The 13,506-nt window shown below is 44.4% G+C and overlaps 1 protein-coding gene across 3 annotated transcripts in view; it reads left to right on the top strand.

The window, feature by feature from the left end:
• Positions 1-10,769: 10,769 nt before the first annotated feature.
• The window catches only part of Rbms2 (RNA binding motif single stranded interacting protein 2), a 45,798-nt gene continuing 43,061 nt past the window's right edge, over positions 10,770-13,506 (top strand). For all 3 annotated transcript variants that reach the window (XM_076920596.1, XM_076920592.1, XM_076920593.1), the window contains exons 1-2: positions 10,770-11,097; positions 11,209-11,269. The gene's annotated coding sequence lies outside the window, so the exon portion shown is untranslated. The remainder of the gene's footprint in view (positions 11,098-11,208; positions 11,270-13,506) is intronic.

Here is a 13,506-nt window from a genome sequence, read left to right as displayed (position 1 = left end):
GGCCTCCAGCCAGGAGCGCTACGGGTTCGATTCAGGAGAGGCTGGAGGCGGCTGGGCGGGGAGAAGGCGTGTCCAGGAGTCAAAATGGACAGGGACCGTGTCCAATCACTGAGGAGGAGGAACGCTGGGAGGCGGGGAAAGGCGCGGGACGCTGGAACAGTCAGGACACCCGCGCGTCCGCGTTGTAGTAGGGAGGATCGGCCTCTACGCAGTCGGAATTCGTAGCAACGCGCCAGTGCCGGAGACGATAGTGCGCTCTGGTGCAGATGAAAATACTACTCGGGAGAGGAAGATGAAAGCGAGCAGGATGCGGGAGCCACGTAGTGACCTTCGACAGTCGAAGGCCAGGGGTGGCCGGTGCGCACTTACAGGCTGTGCGGGCTGCAAACACCCCATTCACGGACGCGCGCCGGCGGTGAGTGGACAGAAAGCCCGTCCGGAAACAAACCGCCGCGCTTCAAAGCTGTGCGTCACGGAGCTCAGGGTCTTAGGTCATTTGGTGGCTGCGAAGGATTTATAGTCTCTCTCTAAAGGTCACGCATTAAAATGAGACAGTGAACTCGAAACCTTTTTTTATTGTTTTACTGACAGAGTTTTGGGATTATAGCCCCTGTTGCCTGCCGTAGCACTCAGTTTGTAGCCCGTGTTGGCCTCGAATTCGTGGCCAGCCTTCTACCTCAGCTTCTCAAATGCTGGGATTACAGGTGTGTGCAACACACACCACACACACGCAAATACACAGGACCCCCTCAAAAAAGTATTGAAACACAAAACATGTACGTGTCCCCCAATTTTATTTTATTTTTTTTAAGACCGTGCCTCTCCGTGTATCTCCTGGAACTCACTAGGTAGACCAGCCTGACCTCAAACTCACAGATCCGCCTACTTTAGCCTCCAGAGCGCTAGGATTGAAGGTGTTTGCCACCACTTCTGGCTTGTGGTCTGTTTTGATCACTCACCCCAATCGTTCTCCTGGGTGGAGAAAATGCTCAAAAATAAGGAGAATTAAAGGTGTGGTGGTCAGCACTCCTGGAGTCCCACCACCAGGGATGTGGAGACAGGAGGGTCAGTAGGTCATCTGCCACAGAGTTCAGGGCCCGCGTGGGCTGCGAGAGCTTTCACTCACGTGACAACAGCCCCTCACAGCACTTTGGCTTAGCAGGAATCATATTAACAGCTATTATTGAGTGTGTATGGTATACCAGTTTCTCTCTCCCTAGCAGTGGCCTATGGAGCAGTTACTAGGGTTTGTTTTGAAGAGAACAAATCAAATTGGAACCCTGACGCCTCGTTGGGTCTTTATGCCTTTACGCTTGTTCCCAAACCTGACAACTACTCAGAAGATGGTGCTCATGACCCCCCACCCTTAAATAAATGTTTTTTAAAAGTCTATTTAAAAGAAAATTAACATGACTTGCATAAGACAACCTAGAACCAGAAAGTAGACAGAAATCTGTGATTACAAGCTTACTTCTCCCAGAAGCCTCCTCCAAAACCAACAACTGAATTAACCCCGAAGAAAACTGCCTCACTCGTAAAAGAGGTATTCTATGCTATGAAATAGTACTGGGAGCTGTCTCTTGAGCTGCGCAGGCTACACTACAAAACATTTAACTTTTGAATTTAAGTAACCAAGATCCTGGTCAGGAATGGTGGCAGTACAGTCTTTGTGGGTCCCAACCTCTGAGGAACTTAGGCAGGGGGATAGGAAAGCAAGCTCCATGAGGCTGTGCAAGGAGACCTTGCCACAAACAAAATGTAACCATGGGAAAATAAACATGAAAGCCATGCTCCAGCGTGTCCCAGAGCAGCGGGTCTTTGCCCTACCGTGTGGAGGGTGTATTTAGTTGGAAACCAGGTGGACCTTCCGTTTGTTTTTCCTTCTGTTAGCTCTGTTCCCTGTACGGCTTATCTGCTGTCTTATCCAGAGCGCCTCCTCTAATTCACACACTACAGTTTGCTGCCCTGCTCCTGACTTTGCCCCCCAAAGCAAACTTTTGCTTTTTAGAAAGGGTGTCTGGTGGATTGCCCTTGAACCTCTCATCCTTCTGCTTCTACCTCAAGTGCAGGGATTATAGACCTAAGTCACTTTCCCTAGCTTTATTCCAGACTAGAGACTGAACCAAAGGATTCTTGCATGCTGGGTAAGCAGTGTTCCAGCTCGGTGTCCCTGTCCATTGTTTTGGTGTATGAGATGGGGACTAGTTATATTGCTGGGCTCAAATTTGCTGCCTCATGTCTCAGTCTCCTGAGTGGCTGAGATTACACACATATGTGACACCATGCCTGATTCAATTAAGAGTCTCTCGAATGTTCAATATAAACAATTCACTGTTAGTTGTGTGTGTGTGTGTGTGTGTGTGTGTGTGTGTAAGAGAGAGAGAGAAAGAGAGAGCGCACAAGTGAGCTTGTACACACATGGAGAACAGAGGTGAACCCCAGGTATCTTTCTCAATGGATATATACCTAGTCTGTTTTTAAAGTTGTAAATTTTTTTTTGAGGCGAGGTCTCATTGTGTAGCCCAGGCTGGCCTGGAACTCACAGAGATCCACCTTCCTGTACCTCGTAAGTACTGGTATTAAAGGTGTGTGTCTGGCTTTTCTCTCTTATTTCTATAGTGTTTTGCGTGTGTGTGTGTGTGTGTGTGTGTGTGTGTGTGTACACCTAGGGCCTCTGGAGACCAGAGAGGTGACCAGAGTTACAGATGATTGTGAGCTCCCATATGGGTGCTGGGAACTGAACTTGGGTCCTCTGCAAGAGCAGCAACTGTTCTTAACCAGTGAGCCATCTCTCCAGCCACCACCACTTCCTCATCTCATTTTTTGAGTGAGGATCTCTCACTGAACCTGGACCTAACAGATTCCTCTAGACTGGATGGGCAGCAACACCTCACCTTGACACCGGAGTCACAGATTCCCAGTTTTTATGTGGGTGCTGGGATCTGAACTCAGTTCCTTAAGTTTGCATGGCCAGAACCTTATGCACTAGACCATCTTCCCAGCCCTTAATTAGGGGTTTCTAAAATATGCAACAGGCTTATACTTATTTCACTGGAAAATTGTTATTTCTCTGAAGCTTTTAGATCTGTTCAGGAGAAAAATGCCACAGGTTAGAGGATTTCAAATTATTACCCAGAAGATAATAGCTTCCTTTATATCCCTGTTTCTTTGAGTTAGCTTCTCATATAACTAGCAGCGAGTTTCTGCTTTGTTGCATTTTTTTCCCTTTAAACGGGAGCTGACTGGGTAAAGACTTGCCTCTAGAAGTACCCCCAGGTGCATTTTGATCTTTTGAGGTAGAGACTGAAGGAGAAATGGTTCAAAGCCAGCCTCTACCACACAGTGATCCCCCACTTCAAAACTCAGCAACAGAACAAACGGCTCAGTGGATAAAACACTTGCTGTTCATACCTGAATTCAGCAGCCTGAGTTTGATCCCTGGAACCCATGTAAACTGAAAGGGGAGAGACGACCCCACAGTGTAGTCCTCTAACTCACACATATATTGACTCCCCACCCCCCCACCCCCCAAAATTAAAAATATATCACCTTCCTCCCTCCAACTTCTGATCTACTTAGACTGGTTCCTAAAGGAAGCATGACCTGCTTTGCCCAGCAGATGGCAGTGTTTCTCCTAGTATTCATTGGAGTTCGCTTTCCCATCGAGACAAATCTAAAAAGCCTGAAAATGATATTCTGTCAGCAAGCATTCTTGAATCTAAATTATATTTGGATAGTGTCCTGGTTGTTGTTTTTTTTTTCAGCTTGACATAAGCTGGAGTTATTTGGAGAAAGGGAACCTCACTTGAGAAAATGCCTCAATCAGAATAGCCTGCAGGCAAGTCTGTAGGGTGTCTGGGGGTGGGGAGGAGTTCTTGATCACTGATGTGGGAAGGCCCAGCCCACTGTAAGTAGTGCTACCCCTTTGAGGGTGATTCTGGGTTGTATGAAAAAGCAGTCTGTGCAAGCCAGTACGCTGCATTTCTTCCTGGCCCCTGCTTCCCAACATTTGAGAAGCTGACTTCCCTTCAGGATAAACTGTGGTAGGGGCATGTAAGTTGAAAGAAATCCTTCCCCACTGTTAGCAGTCTGTCTAAACTCCACCCCACAATTACCTGGCAATAGCCAGGTAAGCACCTCCCCACAATTGCCAGGTAGGCCTGACCCACTGTAAAAGGGGCTGCTTGCCCTTCTCCTCCTCCTCTTGATCTCTTGGGCTGTTCCCTTCCCTTCTGCCCTTCCCCATTCCCTCTCTCCATGTGCTCATGGCCAGCCTCTACTTCTTTACTCTCTCCCTCTCTCTCCCTCTCTCTGCCTCTACTACCCTCTTAATTCCCCTCCCCATGCCCTGAATAAACTCTATTCTATACTATACCGGTCTTGTGGATGTTCCCTCAGGGGACATACCCTTCTCCCATACCTCAACACACACCCATGGAAAATATTTTCTCTCTCTTTATCTTTTATAAAACACATTGCCCACCCTTGTTGCTTTGGTAACGGTGTTTTATCACAGCAATACAAAGCCAAGATAGGAAAGATTAGAAGATCAGCCTCCAGGTGGAGCACGCCTTTAATTCCAGCACTTGACAGAGTCAGATGGCTGCCTGAGTTCAAGGCGAGCCTGGTCTACAGAGTGAGTTCAAAGGCAGCTAGAGAAACCCTGTCTCAAAACAAAACAAAACAAAACAAAACATACTGACAAAATGAGTCCTTACTTCACAGATGTTCACAATCTGGGAGCAAGATGTAAGAGTGGGTGGGGCTGGGTGTATTTCAGTGTTAGAGTGCTGGTCTAGCATGCAAGACACCCTGGATTTGCTTGTCAGAACTGAAAAAAAAAAGTTAGGGCTGGGTGTAGGAGGCGGTGAAGGCTGATCTCACTAGTCAACTTGACACACCCGGGGAGAGAGAACCTTTGTTGAAGAGGCTGTCCTATTAGCTAGTCTTTGGATTGCTAGTTTATATAGAAGAGCACACCCCACTGTGGGCAGTGCCATCTATAGGTAGATGGGCCTAGGCTGTATAAAAATATCTAGTGGAACAAGCCAAAGAGAACAGTAAGCATCTACTCTCTGCTCCAGTTCCTTAAGACTGAACATGGAAGGTCCTTAAGACTGCAGCATGGAAGGGTAAGCCCAAGAAGCCGTTTGCTGCCCCAAGTTCCTGTGTTTGTCACAAATAATTTGAGTACTGAGGAGGCTGAGGTGAGAGACTGAATCCTGTTCCAGCCTGGTGATACAGTGAGACATTGTCTCAAAAAAAATTATAAGATTGGGGGGGGGGGGGAGCTGGAGAGATGGCTTAGTGGTTAAGCACACTGACTGCTCTTCCAGAGGTCCTGAGTTCAATTCCCAGCACCCACATGGTGGCTCACAACCATCTGTAATGGGATCTGATACCCTCTTCTGGTGTGTCTGAAGGCAGCAACAGTGTACTCACATACAATAAATAAATCATAAAATAAAAAAAAAATCTTAAAAACCCACAAATATGTTATGTGAATATTTAAAAATCTTATGACAAGATTCAATGTAAAAGAGGTGGGTGTGAGCCTCTGAAAAGTCAGTGAGTGTGTGTGATACCTCATTCTTCAAATGCCTGCATTTGAACCAGAGAGGCAGGATCAGGCGTTGAAGGCTCATCCTTCAAAGCTATTTTGAGGCCAGGCAGGACTATATAAGATCTTGTCTTCAAAGGAAAAACAAACAGGGTGTTGTGGCACATGCCTGTCATAAGAAATGGGGAAAGAATCGAGAGTCAGAAAAATCTAGATTCCGAGCACACACCTGTGATCCCAGTGGTCTGGAAGCTAAGGAAGTTTTGTTTTGCCGGCATGTACACGAACCCCTTTCATGCAGTGCCCATGGAGGCCAGAAGAGGGCGCTAGACCCTGTGGAACTGGAGTTACAAGTGGCTGTTAGCTGCCTGCCCTACATACATGCTGATAACCCAGACTCCAATTCCCTGTGGCAGCAACGAGCGCCCTTAGCTGCTGAGCCGTATCTCCAGTCACAAGATGATCATGAGTCAGAGGTCAGTCTGGGCTCTGACCCAGAACACAGGCCTTTTCCCAGGTCACTATCTCACATCCGCTCTTCTGAATACCATTCTTGTCTTCCTTTTGCATATGAAATGGGTGTTGTGTGCATGGTGCATGCTTGTGTGTATATGGGCACACATGTATGTGTAGATACACATGCGTGCATGCATGTGGAGACCCAGGGTCACCATGATGTGTCTGCTTTGATTACACTCCACCTTAGGTGTTGAGAAAACATCTTTGATTAGTGTGGCTATCCAGTTCTTCTGGGAATTCCCTTTCTCTGCCTCCCAAGTACTGGGATTACGGCAGCTAACTGACTGAACCAGCCTGTACCTGGCTAGAGTCTAACACAGCTGCAGGTAATCCATTCATCTCTGTTCTTCACCCTCATCTGGAAGGGCCAATAGTGACATCACAGACATCTTTCATCAAACAGATAAAGTCCATCTAGCTCCAAATCCTTTACTTGTGATTCTTATTTAAAAGTGTATTTTTATCTTATTTTGTTTTGAAGCAGGATCTTGCTGCGTAGCTTAGAAGAGCTCATGCAATTGTCCTGCTTCAGCTTCTGAGTAGTGGGAACATTCATGAGTGTTGTTACACACAGTAAAGGAGAGTGTGTGTGGTGTGTGTGTGTGTGTGTGTGTGTGTGTGTGTGTGTGTGATGTAGTCTAGGTTGGCCTGGGAGTCATTACGTAATTGAGACTGTTCTCCTGTTCTCCAGCCCTGAACACTTTTGCGTCTGTATCCCAAGAGCTGGGATTCCAGGCAACCACACCTACCGCAGTGTTACATTCTTCACAAAATGACCTCCAGGACAGTTTGGGCAACTTTGTGAAACTGTGTATTTAAAAAAAGAAAATGTGCTGGAGAGACGATGACTCAGAGGCTAAGAGTGCTTGCTGTTTTTCCAGAGGACCCGAGTATGATTTCCAGCGCCCACATCTGAAGTCACACAGCTGCCAGTAACACCAGCTGCAGGGGATCCAACCCCCTCTTCTAGTTTTGGCAGGCATGTAGTCACAAGCAATAAACAAAACAAAAACCACTTTTTGTGGTTGTTTTTTGTTTGTTTGTTAGTTTGTTTTACTGAGACAATGTCTCTCTTTGAAGCCCTGGCAGTCTTGGAACTCACTATGTAGATCAAGCTAGCCTCATATTCAGTATAGATTTGCCTGCCTCTGCCTCCCAAGAGCTGGGAGTATGTGTGCAACCACACCCAGTAAGAGTAAGTTTTTGTTTTTTTCAGTGCATGTTCTAGAGAGATTACAAACTTGGCTAGACTGAGTCAGGTGGGATAAATTCCCTTTTCCTAAAAGTTACCACAAATTATTTCTACTCCCCTTTTCAAAACAACTCTTAGGCTGGGCACAGTGGTCCTGCCTGCAATCCTACCTACTTGGAGGGTAATTAGGAGTTTGAGCTGGGAGCCAGACATGGTGAGATTCCCCTCACAAGAAAAAGACAAGCAAAAGAAAACAAAGCAGAAAGAACTCTAGTGCTGCCTCATGAGAACTAAGAATTAGAAACTGATTAAACAGAGAAAAACAAGAGCACTGTAAAGAGAAGCAGGAAGGAGTCAGAGCACAGGTGCCAGAGGCTCGGAATTCTCCCTCCTCCCATGTACTTTCTGAGCAGAGCCCCAGAACCCTGCTACCTCCCCATCTCCTCCACAAAACCCTATACCTCCCTTTAAAAATATAAAAATCTACTAGGGTGAAGCTCACAGGTAGATGCTTGATTTTAGATCTAGGGTTGACATCCAGCAACGTAAAAATGTGTATGTGCTCACCAGAACTGCAGTTTCCATAGAGTGTTGTTTATGCCCTTTAACCTAACTTTTTAAAAAAAATATTTTTAAAGATTTATTTATTTATATGAGTACACTGTTGTTATCTTCAGACACACCAGAAGAGGGCATCAGATCCTATTACAGATGGTTATGAGCCACCATGTGGTTGCTGGGAATTGAACTCAGGACCTCTGGAAGAGCAATCAGTGTTCATAACCACTGAACCATCTCTCCAGCCCCTTGACCTAACTTTTATATCAGTTTGTACATCTGGGTAAATTTACTTTTGTGGCTCTAGATGTATTGGACAGACTATAAAAGCTAGTAGGATATCTAGGGGGAAGGATGACTTTTATGCATCTCAAGACTTAACTGCTGTCTCCCCTTCTTTTTCTGAAGCATTTCTGTAGCCCAAGCTGGCTTCAGATTCACCATGTAGCTGAGCAGAACCTTGAACTTCTGATTTTCCTGCTTCTACCTCCCAAGTGCTCAGATTACAGGTGTGTATCAATCATGCCTGTTTTAAACCTTTTTTCCATTTAAAACTTTGTTTCTCTTTTGAAGCTCTAGGACCGTTTTATCAGAATTAGAGGAAAACAACAGGGCAGCAGGCTATCGGTCTGGGCAGAGACTGGGAGGAGGGAGATGGATTAAGTTAGGGTCCAAGAAAGCAGGCAGATCCATCAGTGGAGGTCCATAAGCAGCTGCATTGTGGAGAGAATCATCAGAGAAGAACTGAGAGTATCCACAGAAAGGAGGAATCTTGCTTAGGAGTTGAGCCACCATCTAAAGAGATGGGGGTGCGGGGAGGAACTCCCAGGAGTCCTAGGATAATCTTAGTATTTAAGTTAGTTTACATTTACCATCATTTGGTGTGTCTGTGCACTCAGACCAACATGTGCTATGAAATGTGTATGCAAACCAAAGGACAACTCTGGAGAGTTGGTTCTCCTAACTGTAGATTCAAGGTTTTGAACTCAGGTTTCAGGTTTGTGCAACAAATATCTTTACAATCCAAGACATCTTGCTGGTGCATAGTATAACTTTGGATGTAACTAAGATGCTAGTTTTTGGCAATGTCCACTCAAGGTCTTCAAATATTGGTTACATGGTATTTAAAAGGATACACATTGGAGACTGTAACTAATCATAATGGGACTGATATGTGTTTACTGAGCTGTGGAGGTGTTCACTGAGCTCAAGAACTTCCTACCAGTTCCTTACATGTTGCTTCACTTTGTTTCGTTTATACTTGTGGGAAATAGGTAATTATTTACTCCACTTTACAAAGCAGAAAAGGCCAGTATACAAGGGACTATCTCTTACAAGGGTAAGATAGCTCAGCAAGTAGAGCTGCTTGTGCATTGGCCTGGGGACCTGAGTCCAATCTCCCCTCCCACAGGTGGCTGGAGGGAACCAGTCACAACTCTTGAGAGTTGTTCTGTGACTATAAGCATACTATGGAATTTGAATATGTAGACGTACACACAAACACGCAAATAAATAAATAAGTCAGGCAGTTGTGGTGTATACCTTTGATCCCAGCACTTGGGAGGCCGAGGTAGGGGAATCTCTGGATTACAGGCCAGCCTGGTCTATAAAGCAAGTTCCAAGATGGCCTGGGCTACTATGAATACACTGTTGCTGTCTTCAGACACACCAGAAGAGGGCATCAGGTCCCATTACAGATGGTTGTGAGCCACCATGAGGTTGCTGGGAATTGAACTCAGGACCTCTGGAAGAGCAGTCAGTGCTCTTCTTAACCTCTGAGCCATTTCTCCAGCCCTATAAAATATTTTAAAGGTTTCAAATAGCCTGACAGTGATGGCACATTCCTTTAATCCCAGCACTTGGGAGGCAGAGGCAGGTGGATTTCTGAGTTTGAGGCCAGCCTGGTCTACAGAGTGAGTTCCAGGACAGCAGGACAGTCAGGGCTATACAGAGAAACCCTGTCTCAAAATAAATAAATAAATAAATAAATAAATAAATAAATAAATAAATAAAAATAAAAGTCTCAGACATGTGAAGTTTTCGTAGGGTCAGTTTGCTTGTGAGTTTAGGGACTGGACTAGAATGTTAACAAAACCTTGCCTCTGGAAAGAAAAAACTGTTTAATGTTTTCATCACAAATAATAAATGTTTAAAGGGAGAGAAGTTCAACCTAATCTAAATATTATACAATGTATACATATGTAAAAACATTGACTGATATTTGTTAGTATGTGTTTTATGTTTTTATGTACCAGCGGCAAGCTGGGTGCAGTAACTCTTCTTGTCTATCATTCAAGAGGAAAGAACCTTAGCAGGATTGACCTATAGGCTAGCCTGGGCTACAGAGTGAGACTCTGACTCAAAATAAAACAGAAAAAATTTTATTAAAAAAACAAACATTTTTTGTTTTCTTTTTTTTTCCTTTCCCTTTCTTTGTTTCTTTCCTTGTTTCTTTCTTTCTTCTTTTCTTTTCTCTTTTTCTTTTTAATTTTTCCAGACAGGGTTTCCTGGAACTTGCTTTGTAGACCAGGCTGGCCTCAAACTCAAGAGATTCACCTGCCTCTTCCTCCAGAGTCTGGGAGTTAACCACACCCAGCCTTTTTTGTTTTTCTAGTTCTTTGTTTGTTTGTTTGTTTTTTGAGACAAGGTCTCCCTGTGTAGCCCAGGCTGTTCTGGTACTGGCTATACTGAGATAACCACTTACATCCTTTAGGATGACTGTTCTAAAACAAGAAGGAGTTGGGATATTATGAATGAAAACTTCTGAGGGTGGAAAAGGAAGTTTCTGAAAGATCTGGTGTCCCTGAGAGATGCGATTATTTACTTATTTAGTGTATCGGGTTGCCATTTCCATTCTCAGTTGTATTTCCCACACTGAGGCTGTTCCCACCCTTCCTGTGTCCCTTGAGTTGAGCAGGCACTTCCTGTCCTGTTGGAAATGAAAGTTAGGAGTTGGGGGTAGCCGCGCTCGTATTTATTCTGCAGCATGCCGGCACTGTCTGTTCCGTTATCACAGCAAAGCAGCCGCAGGAAAAACAGAGAGCAGAGCTTTGTTTTAGTGAGAGTCTGGGCTTAATGTCTGTTGTGACAAAGACGAGTTAATTTACTTCTGGATAATGTGTGTGGTGGCTGTGGGAGGCCTGAGGAGGGGCTCTGAAGGCATTCAGTCTTCCTCCCTGTTCTAGGTGGATGGGTAGGCTTCCTTGGTACCACTCCTAAGTTTTTTTTTTTTTTTTTTTCTTGTTACAACTCCTCATTTGAGGTTGAGGTGAGTGTTACTGTAGTTGTGTGAGATTCTTGATACTTAAGTTATACTCTTCTTGCTTTCCTTCTTTGTGAAACATGCTTTTTAAAGAGTTATGATTTGTCTGTTTGACAGCTCAGAGACGACAGCCTAACTCTGTGAACGTCATTCAACTTGGCTATAAATTCCATACCTGGTGAGTTTTTATCCTTGTTTAAGCTTTGTGGGTCTTAAGGGCTAAGAAATAGTAGATTAAAAAGTCCAACAGCTGGGCAAGATGGTGCAGGAAACTTATCACTCAGGAGAGCGGCATGATGGTTAGGAGTTCAGGGTTTTTCCCCCGGTTAAGTGGAAATCAATGCCAGCCTGGGATATATAAGACCCTGTCTGAAAAAAGTACTAAACAGGGCTGGAGAGTTGATTTAGTGGTTAAGAGCTATTATAGAGAACCCAGACTTGATTCTCAGCACCCACATGGTGGCTCACAAGCATCTTTAACTCCAGTTTTAGGGAGTCTGCTGCCTACTTCAGAATTCCTACTTGTGTTCCTACACAGAGAAACCCTGTCTTGAAAAACCAAATAAATACATATATATTTTTTTTTAAGTTCTCAGACATGTGAAGAAGTTAGTTCCGACCCCCAGGAACACATGTGGTACATAATACTCATAAACAATTAGATACATTAACTTTTTAAAAAAGAATGAGGTATATGCTGGAAGGGTGGGGATGTGCCTCTGTGGCAGACTGCTAGATCATCCAGTGCAACAAGTCAGCCAGACCTAAACCAAACACACACATACACAATGGGGACGATCGTTCATGTGTGTCTGTGTGTCTGTGTGTCTGTGTGTCTGTGTGTGTGTATAGTAATATTGCACTAAGGAGACAGGGCGATATGGAGTTTGAGGTCAGTGAGCACTACAGAGTGAGACTCTATCTTACATAAACAAGTAATTAAATAAATCACAAAGTTAAGTAAGACAGCCCCCACTTGTGCTGAAGGTTTAGCTTAGTGATTGGGAGAGCCCTTGCTTAGCATGCTGGGGGCTTTGGTTTTGATCCCTATTTATTTTATTTAAAAATAAATAAGTAAATAAATAATAACAGAATCAAAAGCTTCCACTTGTTCCAAAAACAAATCACAAAGCATTGAGGTTCGTGGACTTGTTCTATGGATGACGCCTTCCTGCTGGGAGATTCTGAAACAGGAATGGTCACCCCAGACATAATGGAACAAAGACTCTGAAATTATTTCCATTGTATATTTAATTTGTTTATGCCTTTTGACATACTCACCTTTGTCCTCTTTTATTATGTTTAAAATTTTTTGTGGGTTTTTTTTTGTGCATGTATCTCTCTGTGTGTGTGTCTCTGTGTGTGTGTCTCTGTGTGTCTGTGTGTGTGTGTGTTGGGGACAAATTTCAGGAGTAGGTTCTCCCTTGTACCCTGTGGGTCCCAGGAATTGAATCCATATCTTTCAGTACCCTTACCTGCTGAACCATCATCCAAAAAAAAGTGTAGCCTAAGCTGGCCTCTTCCCTAACCACCTTAGTGGATCCTACATACTGGATCACTGTGACCTTGGCTGGCCTCAGGCTTTTGGTGCTCTCTCTTCGTGCGTGCTGGGGCTACAGCTTTAACAGAGTGTCAGCATTCCTAGGCCATGCTCTTCCTGTCTCCTTATCACTATTATTTTTAAGATCTATTTTTAAACATATATATATTTTAAAGATTTATTTATTTTATGTGCGTACACTGCTGCTGTCTTCAGACACACCAGAAGAGGGCATCGGATCCCATTACAGATGGTTGTGAGCCACCATGTGGTTTCTGGGAATTGAACTCAGGACCTTTGGAAGAGCAGTCAGTGTGCTTAACCACTAAGCCATCTCTCCAGCCCCTAAAATCTATTTTTTTTTTATGTTAAAAAAAATTGGCTTGGCAATGGTGGTGCACGTCTTTAATCGAAGCACTTGGGAGGCAGAGACAGGCAGATTTCTTATGATTTCCAGGCCAGCCTGGTCTACAGAGTGAGTTCCAGAATATCCAGGGCTACACAGGAGAACCCTGTCTCAAAAAATTAAATTAAATTAAATTAAATTAAAAAAATTGTGTGTGTGTGTGTGTGTATATGTATGCATATGTGTACACATGTGTATATGAGAAAGGGGGAGGGAGAGAGAGTGCACATGTATGAGAATGCTGGTGTCCATGGAAGCTAGTGTCCATGGAAGTGGCTGTGAGTCACTTGATGTTGCTGGGAATCAGCTGTGCTCTCCTGGAGTAACAGCAGTGCTCTTAACCCCTGAGCCAGCTCTCCAGCCTCCATATCTTTCTTACTGCATCAAGATCACCCTGCATATAAACTAGTCTGAGCTCTGAGCTCTTACACACCATATCTCAGTATCATCTTCTTTGCACGCTCTGGAA

This window comes from Arvicanthis niloticus, chromosome 22 (assembly GCF_011762505.2).
Source record: "Arvicanthis niloticus isolate mArvNil1 chromosome 22, mArvNil1.pat.X, whole genome shotgun sequence".
NCBI classification, from domain to species: domain Eukaryota; kingdom Metazoa; phylum Chordata; class Mammalia; order Rodentia; family Muridae; genus Arvicanthis; species Arvicanthis niloticus.
The sequence above is the reverse complement of the archived record's forward strand: the minus strand, read 5'-3'. Positions and strand labels throughout refer to the sequence as shown.